Source organism: Myotis lucifugus, unplaced genomic scaffold (assembly GCF_000147115.1).
Source record: "Myotis lucifugus unplaced genomic scaffold, Myoluc2.0 scaffold_55, whole genome shotgun sequence".
In the NCBI taxonomy this organism is placed as follows: domain Eukaryota; kingdom Metazoa; phylum Chordata; class Mammalia; order Chiroptera; family Vespertilionidae; genus Myotis; species Myotis lucifugus.
In genome coordinates, this window is record NW_005871103.1 from 2260451 (window position 1) to 2277223 (window position 16773).

The 16773-nt window shown below is 42.7% G+C and overlaps 1 long non-coding RNA gene across 1 annotated transcript in view; it reads right to left on the minus strand.

Moving 5' to 3' along the window:
* LOC102425124 overlaps nucleotides 1–16773 on the minus strand; it is a 121408-nt gene that overhangs the window by 62909 nt on the left and 41726 nt on the right. The window contains exon 2 of the long non-coding RNA XR_002829364.1: nucleotides 5329–5451. This is a non-coding gene — a long non-coding RNA (uncharacterized LOC102425124). The remainder of the gene's footprint in view (nucleotides 1–5328; nucleotides 5452–16773) is intronic.

Genomic DNA, 16773 nt, shown 5'->3' on the forward strand with positions numbered 1-16773 from the left:
AAGTCAGATCATGCCAGTCCCTTGCTTAAAACCCTCCCATGGCTGCCCACTGCAGTTCAAGTAAAATCCAATTCCTTATTATACCCCTCGACACCCTCTGTGATCTGGTCCCTGCCCACATCTCTGGCTGCATTTCAACCTGCTCCTTGCCTTGTCCACTCCCAGCCACACTGGACTTACCTCTGCCTCTCAAATATGCCATTCTTATCTCAGCATCTTGTTTAACTTTTTTTTAATGGCACTTATCAATATCTGGAATTCTGATTATTCTAAACATATAGTATGTGCTACTATATTCTCAACACCTAGCCCAAAGGCTCTACAACAAAGATGCTCAATACACATGAATTCCAAAAGCTAAAAGCTGGACCACAGAAGTAGAAAAATAATTGACCCTGGAGCACAAAATGCTGGTGGACAAGAGGAGCTGGATGAATGAGTGATAATGCCATTCTCTGCAATACACACACAGAGCGTAGTGCCTTAGAGGAACTGACTTCAATTTAAGTGAAATCCCTACAGCAAATAGCACTAGAAATGAACCCCAGAGTCCCAGCAGATGGTTGATCCCCGGCAATGTCTGACACAACAAAAGCCCATGACAACAAGGGCAGTTGGGCACTGCCTTGGTGTTTGTTGTTAGAGCCAGAGCCTTTAGGATCCAGGGAAGTGCTTTTGTAATAGTGATGATTTCTGTGGCAAAGGAGACTGAGCCCAGGGTCATCCCAACTAAGACAAATCTCTGATGTGACACCATTAACCAACCAAGCCTCCGGAAGAGCGAAGGCACCATCTCTTTCTCCCGTTCTCTGCTTGCAATGCTATAAAATCCAAACAAACATGTACGCTCCGGAAAGGTTAGCCAGCTCGTGCCATGGAAAATGGCCATCATGTGTTTCCTTTCAACTCACCCCTGATTCCCTCCCCAAGGGTGGAAATAAAACATTTTGAATGTCTGAGAACATTCAAAATAAGCCATCATTTCCAAGTAACGGCTGCTCGTGCTATGCACATAAATAAAAATCCATCCTAAAGTTAAACACATTTATGAGGTCTTTGTAAAGACTTTGCCTTTTCTCTATAAATGTCCGAAAAGATTAATTAAGAACAGGATGACTCATCCATCTAGATTGATTAAACGTATATTTAAGGGTCAGACTAGAAACAATGCCTAGATACATTAACATACAAATTGCCCACAGTGATTAGTCTATTTATTTTACTTGCTGACAATATTTCTGGAATTAAGTCATTGTTAATCTACGTCTGGAAGGAGAGACAGGACCACCCTATTCCCTATCTAAGAAGCCTTTTTCTCTCACCTCTCAGTACTATCATGCTCCCCCCAAATTTCAGGCTCCTTTAACACCTGGGTACCACAGTCTACAGGGAGAGATAACGGAAGCTGCATCCCAAGCACAGCCCACGGCTTCCCCACTAGCCCTCTGAACAGTGTCTCTGCCCTCTCGGAAATTCTTCTTTTTTACACTTTCCTTTTGCATCAGAGTACATTTTCCAAGATCCTTTGGGAAAGGATGTACTCTGTCCAAAAACAGAGCATTCAATATGCTGTCTAGGCCTGAAGAGTGGTCGCTAACGTTGAGTGCTAACCAATTGCAATCTACGGTATTACAGGTGCTGTGTTCTTCATTTCAATGAACATTAGAAAAAGTCCTCAGGGAGTTGAGGATGTGAGTATCCATATCCCACTCTCATAGGCCAATGAAATGGGTCCAGAGAAGCTAGAACAGGTGCCGATGCTCACCTCACTGGCAGTGATGAAGCCCGAGGCACAGCCTGGTGGGAGCGGCAAGCCTGTGCACTGGCTCGGCTCCTGGGCCTGTGGTCTCACAGGAGTTGTGAGATCTGTCCCTTCTGCTTCTCAGAAGCAGGACTGTTGGGCCCCCGTGTGAGCAGCTGAAGATTGAGAATACACGGTTGTCCTCAGCTCTGTCACCATCTATGTCCCTGGTAGCAAGTCACACTCACCGTGTGCCCACGCCTGTTTATTGATATTAGAACACAAATTCTTTGGGTACTTTTCCTCTGACTGTTCTTTGGTTATGGTGGCCAATTCCCTGGTACTTATCTGAGCCATGTTTATTAATATAACTGCTGGGAGGTTTGTAAAAGAGCCGACCGTACTTCCAGACTGAACACACAGTTCTAGAAAGGTCTACCAACACAGCTCTAAAGAAAACAAGGCACTTTGAGTAGAAAGTAAAAGGAACCAGGATCCAATATTCCTGGTCAAAGTGGACAAGGTTGGGTTGGGTGCAATGGCCACACCACCCCTGCTGTTGGCAGCTTACCAACCCTCTCTGAGGCCTTTTGTCTGCAAAAGGAGGTGCTTGAGAATATTAAGTGAGATACTAAAGGCAAAGCACAATGACTGTAGAAGAATAAATGCTTAGTCAATGAGAACTATTATTATTATTATTATTGATCCCTGCCTCAGGTTCTATATAAGATAAACAATAATGATGGTCATTCCTCACCATTTATTTATTATACCATACCAGGCACTGTTCCAAGCACCTTCTATACCTTAACTCATTTAACACTCACAGCAATTCAATGAGAAAGGGCTGTTGTACTCCTATTGTACAGATGGGTATGTTGAGGTCCAGAGAGGTATACTTACTTGCCCAAGGTCACACTTCCAGTCATTCTCCACTGAAAGCAGGCACCTGAACTCCAGAGCACATGTCTCTTGACCAAATGCTATGTGGGACATAGTTCACGGCCACAAACCCAGGGGATGTCTGACATGAACTACTGAAACAGGAGAGGAGGAGAGGCGGGTTCATTTAGCCTCCAGGGCCCTGCTTGTCTCCCTCCCCACTCTTCCTCCTGCCCTACACCACTCTGGTTTTTTTTTTTTACTCAACTGAGGACATGCTTATTGATTTTAGACAGAGGAGGAAGAAGAGAGAAAAAGGGAGAGAGGGAAACATCAATGTGAGAGAGAAACATTCATGCCAGACTGGGATGGAACCCACAACCTTTAGGTGTACGGGATGAATCTCCAACCAACTGTGTCACACCAGTCAGGACCCAGTCTTTGATTTTTTTTTAAGCCATGTAGCTAAGGAGAAAATAGAGGAGAGGTTTGTTCCACCAGTGCTCTTTCTCAGAGCCTCTCAACAAGTTTTAAAATAAAATGATGATGTCATGATTGTTAAGACAACAAGAAAAATAATAGATAAGCACTAAAATGGTTACAGTAAACTGTGATCAGGCCCTGCATTTCTCCATTTGAGCGCAACACCCAGGTTCACTCTCCCCAGAAGAGAATAAGCTAGCCTCTGTCCCTCCCCTCTCCCTTCCCACCTCTAACCACCCACCTCCTACAGGCTGCCAGTTCCACCCAACTGACTTCTGCTCATCCATCAGATTTCAGCTTAGGCTGCACTTCCTCCACAGGCCTGCCCGGACCACCATGTCCGGCCCCTCCGCCAGAACTCGGTGGCCTTTCCTGGGCTGCACAGCATCCATCGTAGTTTTGTAATGCAATGCCTGTGGGCTCCCTGAGGACAGGAGCTAGTCCAGCAGGCATTCTTCCACATCCTGAGTCTCGCATTGTGCCTGACATGTAATTAGACGTCTCAGTAGACATGGTGCCAGGAGAACTACAAAGCATGCCACTTCTTTTAAGGTTTGAAATTGTATAATGAAATTTTGAAGACCAAGTGTTTCATGACCTGAAAGGAATATAAACAATTGCAGAAAAATAATACCCAGTCTATTTTCTCAGGCCACTCAGTAATTTGGAAACTGGGAGAAGGCTTAACAGTGCTTACTACTGGAACAGTCTTTCCTAAAGGGACCTCCAGTCCCTCCTCCAGTCATTTAAACTCACTCCATTTCCTCTGGTCCCCTCGAAGGGAATGCTCAGGAACTGAATTATAATTATGACATTTCCCTTTAGCTTTCCCTTCTTGGAACTTAATAACTTCAGCTTCTTAAACTTTTCCCTATAAAAATCTATTAATTCTTTTCATTGCTTTCTCACTTTTTCATATTACTCATATCTTAGCACTTACTGTTAAATGTCACAAAGAAAAAAATAATTTGAGGCTCACATTCTTACCTTTGTTCTCTGAGGGCTTAAAGACAAAAAAGAAAAGAAAAACTCAACGATTTTATCTATAAATTGAAGAGCAAAATATGGGTTTAGTAATAAACATTTGGTCTCAATTAGTCTACTTTATTTATTTATTTAATTTTGCTCTTTGAGGCTCATATTTTGAAACATGCTCTACTTCCTAGAAGAGCATGTTCTAGAAAAAGAAAGATGACGTGAAGCCCCTGGTTTGATGTCTTTACATTAACTCATTAGAAATCATCCCACATTTTCCAGAATGGTCCCATTTTAAATATTTGGACCCATTCTTCCATAAGTAGAACTCATAAGTGTCATATCTTTTTCCTAATTTGGGGCTCAAAAATATGTCAACATACATGTAACATATAATCTCTAGGTAATGATGTTAAAATCAGTAGAAAACATTAATTGCAGCCTCCCTCTGTAGCTGGGGCTATGCTAGTCATTCACAAATACTTTCTCTTCTAATCATTAAAACATCTCTATGAGGTAGATGCTACTTTTATTGCCATTTTACAGATGAGGAAACGGATGCCCAGAAAAACTAAGAATCACCAGCCTGTAGGTGGCAGACCAGGGAACCCAATAGGCCTGTCTGACAGTGTACTCTAAGCTCTAGTCACATTGCTTAAAGTTCTGGAAGTATTGATTTTTGGTTTTTGTTTCTCTATTTGCTTTTTCATAAGTGACCTGATCCAGTTTTGTGCATGCGGTAGCTTCATAATAATTCTTTGATATTTGACCTTTCATACTCTGTTGGCAATACTATAAATTGGTTTAACCACTTCGGAAATCACTTTGACAACACCTAGGAGTATTGAAGATGTGCAGGTCCTAGGGCCTGGCCATGATTCCCTGGGCAGTATGGCAGGTTCAACTGGTCAACTGAGCCAACCCCCTTCCACAGCCCCACACCATCCAGAAATTTTCTTCTAATTGGCTGAGGTTGATCCACATGATCCTGTTCTGGCCAATTGGGTGTAAGTGAAAATCACTAAGTGGGGCTCCTAGGAAACTGGTTTACAGAGACAGTATGACCAGATGGCTTTCTTGGACTGTTGTTCCTTTCCCTTCTTCCTGACCGTAACATGACACAATGCCTGGAGTTGCTGTAACTATTTTGTGACCATGAAACAACAAACCTGAGGACAAAAGTGTATCCTCTAAGGACAGCAGAGCAGAGAGAGGGACCAAACCTGGATCCCCTTGGCATCGCTTACCTGCCATGCAGTCTGGGAATGCCTCCCTCCAGGCTCTTGTGATATTAGGAAGAGGAACTTCTGACACCACTAACTCACTGTTGTTGGATTTCTTTTCCCAGCTCTCCAGAGAAACTGTCACACCTGTGCACAAAGTGACAGGAAGAGAAGTTTTTAATATGAAAAATTACAAAAAGTTAGTGCCCATCAAAAGAGAAATGGATAAATTGTGGCATCTTCATGCAATGAAACACTACATCACAATTAAAAAGTAGTGATAATTCTTGAAACCAAAGTGTGAAGTGAAAAGGAAATATTGCCAAATGACCTGTGTCCAAAATGATATCTCTTAAATATATTTTCAAAATGCATTACAATTCTACATATTCTATGGATATGTGCATATATACTAAAATTATAAAAACATAAATGTGAAGGAAACACACCAACTTCAAGGAAGGAGGAAGGGATGGAACTCAGAAGTGGCATAGGAGGCATTAAGTTGAACCTGTAGTGTTTTGGTTCATAAAATTAATCTGAATCAAATACGGCAAAAATTCTTAACCTTTGTTAAATTGGAGTTATAGATCCCTGGGTATTTGCCAAATAACTCTGTATTTTTCTGTAATTTTAAATTTTTTTATACTTTTTAAAAAGGCAAAGAGATTTTCAAAAAACAGTTGGATATTTACATGACAGTGCGCTGCCAAATGTAAGGTGACGTGTAAAACGGCGTGCTTCATTATTTCCATTCCCCTGGACTGGGAAGGCTGTGTCGAGGAGTGAACTTCCCATAGCCCTGAAGAAAGGGTAGGATGAAAAGATTGAGCTAGGCAGTGGAGAGGAAGCAGTGTTATGAACTGAATTGTGTCTCCCCAAAATTCATATGTTAAAACCCTAACTGCCAATGTGACTACATTTGGAGGTAGGACCTTTAAGGAAATAATTAAGGTTACATGAGGTCATAGAGTGGGGCCCTAATCCAATAAGTCTGATGTCCTTATAAGAAGAGGAAGAGACAACAGGAGCACACTTACACAGAGGAAAGGCCATGTGAGACATAGCAAGAAGGTGGCTGCCTGCAAGCCAAGGAGAGAGGCCTCAGGAGAAATTACCTCTTGGACTTCCAGCCTCCAGACCAGAGAGGAAATAAATTTTTGCTGTTTCAGCCATACAGGCTATGGTATTCTGTATGGCAGCCTGAGCAGACTACTAGAACTGTGGTTATCAATAGTGACTGGTACTGCACTTATTGAAGAAATTGACGGGGATGAGGTAGAGTGAAGGGGAGGAGGTAATTTCTGGTGGTCACAAAACCTGAGGAGCACAGGAGCCATTAGTAGACAGTGGCCACGGAGGCCAAATCTTCTTCAGTGTCTAGTTCAGTCCTCGCCACAAAAAAAGAATTCTATCTTTTAAATATTCCACAGGACATTCATGTAGAGGAGAAATGTGTGCATAATTAATTATCTAAGGTTATGAAAAATGCAAAACTTTGGGGGAGCCAGGCAATATTATACACTGAATTTCCTACAAAAGTAACTACTATGTAGATTATGGCAAGATTATGCTTTTTTTTCTTCAGAACTTTGCCGAATGGTACTCATCACAATTTTGAAAAAATCTGATCACTGACAGTAATGCTCCTGAAGATTTTGAACTGTCCACACACCATATTCTCATCAGTGTTCATTCGTAGCTGTTGTATATGCCGAGTCAGCAAACCATGGTGAGCTGGCTATCCAGTCTGCTGCCTGCTTTTGTACATAAAGTTTTATTGGAACACAGCCATGCTTTTTATTTACATATTGTCTATGGCTGTTTTCTCAGTACAATAGCAGAGCTGAGAATGGCTCACAAAACCTAAAATATTTATTAGCTGACTCTTCACAGAAATACTGGAAAACCCCTGGTATAAACCTGATTCTGTGTCTACTGTTAACATCAACTACTTAATCTTGTTTAATCCTAGAATATTTACTTATGAAAATATGCATGATTTTATTATGTTAATTCCCCTTTATTAATTATAGTTAATGTATTATGTTGATTCTTTTGAAATTGTGTAGATACCTATGTATCTGTGAATCTCATTTCAGGAAAAAAATAAAATTCTTTTCAGAAAGAAGGGGAGAGTATTTTTAAACATCCTCAGAGTTAAGAACAACTATTCTAGACCTAAAAGAACAAAAACCATAAAGAACAAAAAGAGTTATGTGACCAAGAAGAAAATTGAAAACAGGAGCCATGCTGAAGATGAACTGACCTTAAGCTCCATTAGAGAAGCTACTGGGCTTATTCGTACATCACTTAACTCGTGACCTGGTACACAGGAGGCATTCAATAAACACTTGGCTGAATGATTTGATGAATGGAGGGATGGATGAGACATACAAATAACTGAAGGAAAAGGAACTGGAGTAGTGAGCTTCCTGTCTCAAGGGATCATCCAACAGAAGCTCAAAGGTCATTTGCTGGACAGCTTATAGAAGCGATTCCTTCATATAAGGGGTAAGTGGGTGGACTATTTCTAAGGCCGAGAACTAACACACCAAAGACACAAAGCTCATACTCTGGAGCAGAAAAGACCTTGTTCTAATTTTGGACTGAATCCTATATAATAAGGAGCTAATATGCTAAAGGCCATGATGCCCTCATGCCATAACAAGTGATCAGCAGGAGGCTGCGTGTGCAGCAGGCACGTGCAGGTGGGCAGGGCCTTGATTCTAGAGGACTTGTCTGGAGGCATGGGAGGGTTTCTGGGTCCTGCCTCCAGTGGTGGTGGTGGTGGTGGTGGCTGCGGGACTCTTTCTGAGCGGGAGGCGGAGCTGCGTGTGGAGGAAGCACGCATAGGGAGGGATTCCGGGACTAGTATGATATAAAACTGTCAGGATTTGCCTAGCCTCCTGACCTCATTCCCCAACAAGTTACATGAGGCAATATAGAGAGCAAGTAGAGTGTGGACTAGTTTAGAGAACTCTGGAATTAAAGGGTAAACTGTTGCCAGAGATGGACACAAAAATTTCTCCCATCTTTGAATGTGCATCACTTTGTGATAGGATGCTGTAGAGCCTTCCATCAGAAGGTAAAGTCTATTGCCCTGCCTGGGCTGGGCTGGTGACTTGCTTTGAGCAATAGAATGTAACAGAAGGGACACCATGTGACTTTCGGGCCGAGGTCTCAAGAGGCCTGATAGCTTCTGCCTTAACTCTCTGGAACTCGCAGCCCCCTATGATGAAGTTTGGTTGGGCTCAGGGACCAACAGAGTTGGGCTCATGGGCCAAATCCACCCCAACACCTGCTTCTGTAAATCAAGTTTTACTGGAAAACAGTCATGCTCATTTGTTAATGTAGTATCTATGACTGCCTTCACATTATAACAACAAAGTTGAATAGTTGTACCAGGGACTAAATGCCCCACAAAGCCAAAAATACTTACTACCTGAGCCTTTACACAAAAGTTAGCTGAATCTTGGTCTAGCTGCTGGTGGACGAGGCCAGATGGAATAGAGAGGTGGTGTCCCAGCGGAGGTCTCCCTAGAACAGGAGTGGGCAACCTTTTTGTGAGCACGTGCCAAAACCAGCAAAATTTCTGACTCAAAATTCTTCTGCGTGCCAACCCTAATTTTTTGAGAACATGTTACACCTACTTGATATCTCTTAAGGTGTACATATGTGAAGAACCTTGAAGAAATAATAAAATTTATTCAAGCAACAAAAACATAGTATATGATGAAGAAAAATACATTTATTTTTAATGTATACATGTACACTGATAGTCCGACAGAAAACTTTATGACTCCATTTGATATTATCAGTGGGACTTTTGCTGCTGCATCACTGATGACAGAGATTTTACATCAGGTTTATATTTCGTGATCTTCAGAGATATGCACGAGCTACTACTTTCAACCGTCAGGCTACTCCTATTATGAGACTTAACAAAATACATCACTGAGAACAAAGATTCACAAGTGTATGTGAATGAAACCAAAACACTGGTCGGATCTAGGAAGGCAGGGAGAGTTAAGGCAGAGGCATAGAAATTGCTCTTCCCCTCTTTCATCAATCCATGTCTATGGACTTTAAGATAACTTGTTATGTAAAATTATTTATTTATCTAAGATGCACCTACACTGAATTTATCTGCAAAATAAAGAAGTCGATATTAAGAAAAAAATTGTAAATGGAAGATTATAAGAGAGGGTTTCGTGTGCCAGCAAAAGTTACTGGCGTGCCATGTTTGGCACACGTGCCAGGGGTTGCCCACCCCTGCCCTAGAATAAGCAGCTCCCAGTTAAGCTACCACATGAGTGACCCCAGGTGAGCCCAGCAGAACAGTCCAGCTGAACTCAGCCCTAATTGCAGACCCATAACATGAATACATATAATGGTGGTTGTTTTAAGCTGCTAAGTTGTAGGGTAGTTTGTTCTGCAGCAAGAGGTAACTAAAAATGGCTCTGCCATTTGATGTATGTGGTAGACACTTTATTCCCAACTCATATTATTTGGGCTCACCACTCCATGCAGACTGGCTGGCTTCCCGCTACCAGGATCTGGATCTCTCTGCCCCGGGGGCTTTCTCCAAAGCCCTGGCAAGGGCTCTGTCCAAGCTGGGAAATTAACACTCCATCTGCACCCTACCCTTCATCAATGAGCAACAGAATTCGGTATAAAAACAGTCCAGCTCCCTCACGCTCTGGAAGGGATAATTCCGAGGCATACGTCATACACTATTTCCAGGTTTCCTCGCAGGGTAGCATTCTGTTCTCCCACTGGCTTGATATCACACTCTTTATTAGTAGCCAGCCCTTGTGTCCATTTTTCCCATGACTTTACTGGTATTTCCTGAACATCCCAAATAAGCCACTTTCACTCAAATCCTTGTCACACACTGTGTTTCAAGTCAGAATTCAAACCAAGAAGACACTGAGCATAACCTTAGACAAGTTTCTTCCTCTCTCTAAACCTTGGTTTTTACCTGTAAAATGGAAATAATAGGAATATTTCTATCCTGGGAGGTGGTTGTGGGTACTTAACTTGAGATAAAGTCTGAGAAACACCCAGCTCTGCTCTTAGTGGTGACAACACACTTTGGCTAACTCCACATCCTCTGTGCATTGGCTCTGGTGTTGGCCAAGCCATGCACAGAGCTCTGGTGTTGGCCAAGGCACTTCTAATGACCAGGCTAACTGAAGGACTACCAGACACCAGTGCAGAGAGGAAGAGAGCGCGTGTGCTCAGCTGCAGTGTGCTGGGGCTTGTACTGGTTTCCAGTCACGTCCCAGCTGAGAAGTCTGAGCCCCATACCCCAGATCCACGTCTGGAAGACACTGTGGCTCCTGACTTCTGAGTTGGCACACGAGGCTGGAGCCTGCTGCGTGTCTGGCCCCAGGGACCCACCCCCGACAGGAAGGAGGAACGTTGTCAAGGAAGTGTGCAGACCTGACTTCAGACAATTGGAAAAACATCACTTCCTGATCGTGGAAGGTGAGCATGAATTCGACTGCGGCCTTAAAAAGACATGGGGTGGGGGACAATGTTTTTCTTTTCTCCTTTAAGAGAGAAATCTGTCTACGTAAAACCCTCCACTCCTAAAAGCCTATAAATACACACCCAAACCTGGAGAAAAAATTAAGAGCATAACTTCTGCCTCATGCACAACAAAACATTCCATTTGCTCTATCAAATACCTCCTGTTCTCTTTTAAAGGTTAACTCCTTAACTGTCCTTCCTCATGACCTGCCCCAGGCCATCCAGGGATGTTTAGGGGCGGGCTGGACTGGGAAGATGCTCAGATACCTGCGCAAATCCTCACATCCATGTGAAGGGACTCGGTCAGACCGTGGCGAGGCAGTGCGGGGTAGGGCACGCACGGCTCTGGATCACGGCCAGCCCCGGAATGATGGCGACGCTACAATTACTCTGCAGGACAGGGATGGAAGTGACTATTTTAGAGCCTGGAAACATCTCAGCGGCCTCTTGGAGTCACATTTGGGAAAGTCCCTCTTACCACCGTTGTCTTCTTTCATGCACTAGGATGTCAGTGGCGGGGACATTTCCTACCAGAAACATCAAGGGATCTGTGTAGACTTTGGAGAAGCTTGAAAGGGTGCTGTGATTTACAAGACTTGAATCTGGCTGAAAATGCTGTTTTTCTTTCAGAAGAAAATATTTTCATTCTAGGGTTTGTAGAGTCAACACAATTAAAATAGCTTGTGGCCATATGCTCTCCAATCTAAGGGCATCAGACCTTTGCAACATGTCTTTGCACAGTCCACACATCTTTCCGAGGCCTGTGCGGATTAGATGCTTGGTGATATCTGTGGTGGAAAATAGAATGTGTTCGGGATGGAGCTAGAGACCTCCTTGGAGCCATTTGACTTGAGGTCATTTGACTTTAGCTTCTCAGAGATTCTCAGGGCGCCTGTTTCCTTATCTGTTACTTACTAGTACACTATAAGCTTCTTCCTCCCCTCCCAGAACTTTTCGAAATGTAAATGGAGAAATAGTATAATAACAGCAACAAAAAAGCCCAGGATGTAGTATGTACTCAAGGAATGTGAGGTCCTATCATTAGAGCATCTCTTGAAGTTCTCCAACTTGTAAGAAAACGAAAATATAAAAAAAGGGAAATCAAACAGAAGGTATTGATTGAGCATAGACCCTTTAATTAGACAACTTGGTTTCAAATATGACCTCTGCTGTGTCCTAGGAGTATGATCAAGGGCAATTCATCTTTCACTGCCCTGGTTTCCCCAACTGTGATACAGTACAAGGACCCAGTAGCTGCTACAGCATTAGATGAGACAATTCATACAAATCCAACACAAAATCTGGGATTCAGTAGCCACCAGTAAAGCATAGTTGCTCTAATTAGTATCATAATTGTTATTTTTAAACTATTGTTATTGAAGACCGATCTTTTTTCATGCGTAGAAATGCAGGCTGTCAATCACAAAGCACGTACTTGGTGGCCATCCAGAAGGACGCGGGGCACTTGGTGGCAATTAGGGTGACTGCAGGAGGACACACTGTTCCAGACCAGACCAGTACACCTGTATGAGCTTGGTGTCATAACCCCTGATGGGTTCCAATCAGCTGGATGAAGATTGACTAAAGAGACTTATTACAAATTTTAGTTAAGATATCAATGTATATGAAGGTCTCTATTAAAAATAATAAGTTGGTTGGGAAATCAAGTTATCTAGACCAACCACACTTTTTTTTCTTACTTGTGTCTTAAATAAATTTTTTGAATAGTAGACCAGGGCTGATTTGAAGTTCAACATCACTGAAGCTGCCTAACACCTTGTGCATTACCAGCATTTAAGTACCTGCTCTCTGTGTGATACTTCTCAGCTTTCCCTGTATTGCCTCATGCGATACAAGGAGGAGTACTCTTATCATCCCCACTTTAGAGACGAGAAGACCGAAGCTCACAGAGGATAAGTAACATGCCTATCATCACCCATCGGTGTGTAACATCTGGGAATTTGAACCCAAACCTGCAAGAAACAAGAGTCTCGAGTTGTAGAGCTGTATCTATGCTGAAGCCCTTTCTTTTGGCTGGCCCTGACTGGCAGGGCATGGAGTGAGGAGACAAGATATGCAGAGAGCACACTTTATTCGTGGATTCCTTCCTGTCCCAGGAATATTGTAAAGAAGCTGGGAAGTGCTAAGCAGTGAGTAGACTGACAAAAAGTCAATTTCTTAGTCCATCCCAACTAGAAAGCAGCTTAACAGGCAGAAGAGTCAAGTGCACCAGGGATGACAGCAATTCGAAGGCCTGCGATGTGTGGGATTCCCACTTTCCGAAGGGCTGGCCCCACGTCCTGTCTTGGTCCCTTTAAACTATAATGGAAAGGCAGAATGAACATGCGCACTACTGGAGCCTGAGCTAGAGAAGGGCTGGCTAGAAAGAAAAGAATTTGGAAACCCTAATATACAGAAGTCAAATATGAATGAATCTCCAACCCAGGGCTTTACATGTGTGCTAAATACACATTGGCTCAACGAACAGCACAGTTATATTTCCTAACTTCTATTTTTTAAGAAAAATGGTTTTAAGAGACTCTAGTCCTTCATAAAGTGTATGTCTGTGACACACATTAGGAAATTACCCAGAAGAAACACTTCATTTCAAGAGGTCACTCGGTTGCTCACACACTGGTAAACAATTCTTGGTGTGTGTTGGGGGACATCCAAACAGACATTGGCGATAATCTAAAAAACTCAAGCTGAGGTGCTTGCTGGACCTGAGGAATTAAGATGTATAATACATTCCAAATTCATATAGCAGTGATGTTTCAAAAACATCTACTTTTAAAAATAGCATTGCCCTGGCCAGTGTTGCTCAAAGGTTAGAGTGTTGGCCTGTGCACCAGAGGGTGGCAGGGGTATGTGCCCGATCAAGGGCACATACCTGGGTTGCAGGTTTGATCCCCAGCCCAAGTCGGGGCACAAGTGGTGGCAACCAATTGATGTGTCTCTGTCACATTGATTTTTTTTTTGCTGTCTCTTTTCCTCCTCCTCCCTCCCTCCCTTCCACGCTTTCTAAAAATCAATGGAAAAAATATCCTCACGTGAGGATTTTAAATAAATAAATAAATAAATAAATAAATAAATAAATAAAATACTACTGTTACCAAAACAGACATTTGTTCAACACCAATTCTTCCGTTCATTAGCATAGGAGGTCTGGAGTTGGCAGGATCAGGAGGGAGGAGGTAAACAGGGAGCAGAAACATGGAGTTAGTGAGGTCTTATGTATCAGTCCAGGACTTTTCAGAGTATTGACTGAGGCAACAGTGGATCCAGCAAAACAACTGAGCTATGCCAGGCCTGTCTGCATTGGTTCTTTAGTGGAGGCTGGACTGCGCATGGTGGGGAGAGGCAAGACACAGCAAAGAGGCCTTTCAGCCACCTAAGGAGCACGGGGTTCGTCCTCTACGCCTGGAGAGTCCATGAAGAGATTCGAGAATAGAAGTGGGAGATCAAGATTTGTCTTCCAAAGATTGCTCTGGCAGCAGTGCGGCGGCCAAAGAGAAAGAGGCTGTCTTCCTGCGGAGTTTGAAGACCCGGTCCCAGCAACCTGCGCAGCCACAGAGCCTTTGAGAACTGGGCGCTTCTTCCGCCGAATGACGATCAGGAGTAACCAGGCCCAACATTTGTACCGGCCCTTTTACTTCTAAAACTCTCTCTGTTCAGCAAGCAACCATCTAAGGAGGTGCGTCAAGGGGGATCATCCCCCTTCACAGATGGGGAGCATCTCTAAGTAACTACAGAACCACAGAACAATGCCCAGTGAGAGTAGCTGCATTCTGGCTCTGCCCCGCTTGAGAACAGGATTTAATTAGTGTGGTGAGAAAATGAAGCATGTTTAAAGCTCTGGGAAAAAACTCAATACCCATAAGTAGAAATTAATGCTATATAATAATCTGAAAAATATTGGTTTCAAAACAAAAGAATGAGTAACTATCACAAAGATACATAGAGCATACCTGAGAGTCAGAAGACGACTGACTAGGGATCTGCTTGTTAATTGTGCTGTATATTGATAATAAAATATTGTTAACATCCAACATAATTACCATTTGAATTACAGGTTTCAGCAGGAAAAAACAAAAAGAACGAATTGGGCCCTAGCTGGTTTGGCTCAGTGGGTAGAGTGTCAACCTGCGAACTGAAGAGTCCTGGGTTCGATTCCGGTCAAGGGCACATGGCCAGGTTGTGGGCCCAATCCCCAGTGGGGGGCATGCAAGAGGCAGCCTATCAATGATTCTCTCTCATCATTGATGTTTCTATCTCACTCTTCCTCTCTGAAATAAATAAATATCTATTTTTTTTTTAAAAAAGAAAGAATTGAGTCAGGTTTGTAACATGGCTGTGCACAGTCAAGAGAAATTCCAGGACAAAACCACAGAAAGGCTCTTAAACATCTAAGCAGCTCCCAGAGTAGAAGAGCAGTATCTTCAGTGTTCGCTCCTGACGATATTTCTCCGTGGCATTTACCCCACCTGATGTTACTGGTTTTTCTGTTTAGTGCCCCACCCCTCACCGGAAGGTAAGATCCGTGAGCACTGAAACTGGGTTCTCGTCCTCTTTCCCAACTCTTCAAAGAGTGTCAGCAAGTACGTGGGTGCTTGATAAATATTTGTGGGAGGAAAGGAAACCACAATGCTCCATCTTTTTTCCACCTAAAATTCCAGTTTGGCACCATGGTTTTAAGTAATTTCCTTTGAGAGGTTTACATTGGGCTATTCATTGATTAAAATGAGAAATAAAAATCATTTCCTTTCAAAATGTTAATTTTTAACAATTAATGTGCTAAAATATAATGTAACATAACAGAAAATTTACCATCTTAACCATTTTTAAATGTAGAGTTCGGCGCCATATTTTGGGCTGGGCATCTTCAAAGGGCTGTCTCGGGCCAGCCTCCCCACAGTGCTGCTTCCCAAGCAGCAGAGCCTGCGCAGTAGGAAATACCCTACGTTCTTAAAGATTTACACTGACCAGACTGATGCTTTTCAAGTAGACGGAAATGCAGTATAATATACTTGTGCGAAAGCAAGATAATTTATAAAATTTCTTTATTGTTAAGAGTATTACAGATATACCCCTTTTTTATATTCCTTTGCCCCCCCTCCATCCGGTTCCTGCCCCACTGCAAGCCTTCACCACCCTATTATCTGTGTCCATGGGCAATGCATATCTATAATAATAAAAGTGTAATATGCTCATTAGACTGGACGTCCTTCCTGATGTCCTTCCAGACCACCTTCTGGATGAAGCCAAGGCTAAGAGGGAAGTCCGGGTCCCAGGTGCCAGAGGGAAGCTGGTGCCGGCAGCCAGAGGAAGGAAGGCCTACTCTTGCACAAATTTCGTGCATCGGGCCTCTAGTATGCATATAAGTTCTTTGGTTAATCTCTTCCCACTCCCCCACCCTTTCCCTCTGAGATCTGTCCATCTGTTCCATGTTTCCACACCTCTGGACCTATTTTGCTCATCAGATTATTTTGTTCATTAGATTTCACATATAAGTGAGATCATGTGATACTTGTCTTTCTCTGACTGGCTTATTTTGCAAAAAAAAATATAATAATAATTTGTAATGCACTGTAAGTAATGTGGTCTAGTAATAGAACATACATTTAAAGCAATATAATTAACTTCTTTTCATCTTGTCAGTATCTCTAAGGAGCACTGAATGAAACTTCATTTGATAATTATGTCAAACATCTACATCTGAAACTTTTTGTGAACTTGAGACTTGGTCAAATGGCCCTTGTGACTCCACTAAGCTAGGCTAAGAGATTAATCTCTAATTTACAGATGAGGAAACTGAGTTCAGAAAAGTTATCTCTTGCTCAAGGTCAACCACCGGGATAGCAGAACTTGTATTCAGGTCGAGGTGGGTGTTTGTGATTGTTGTTTTGAGCCTAGCCTATGAATTTTCTAGAC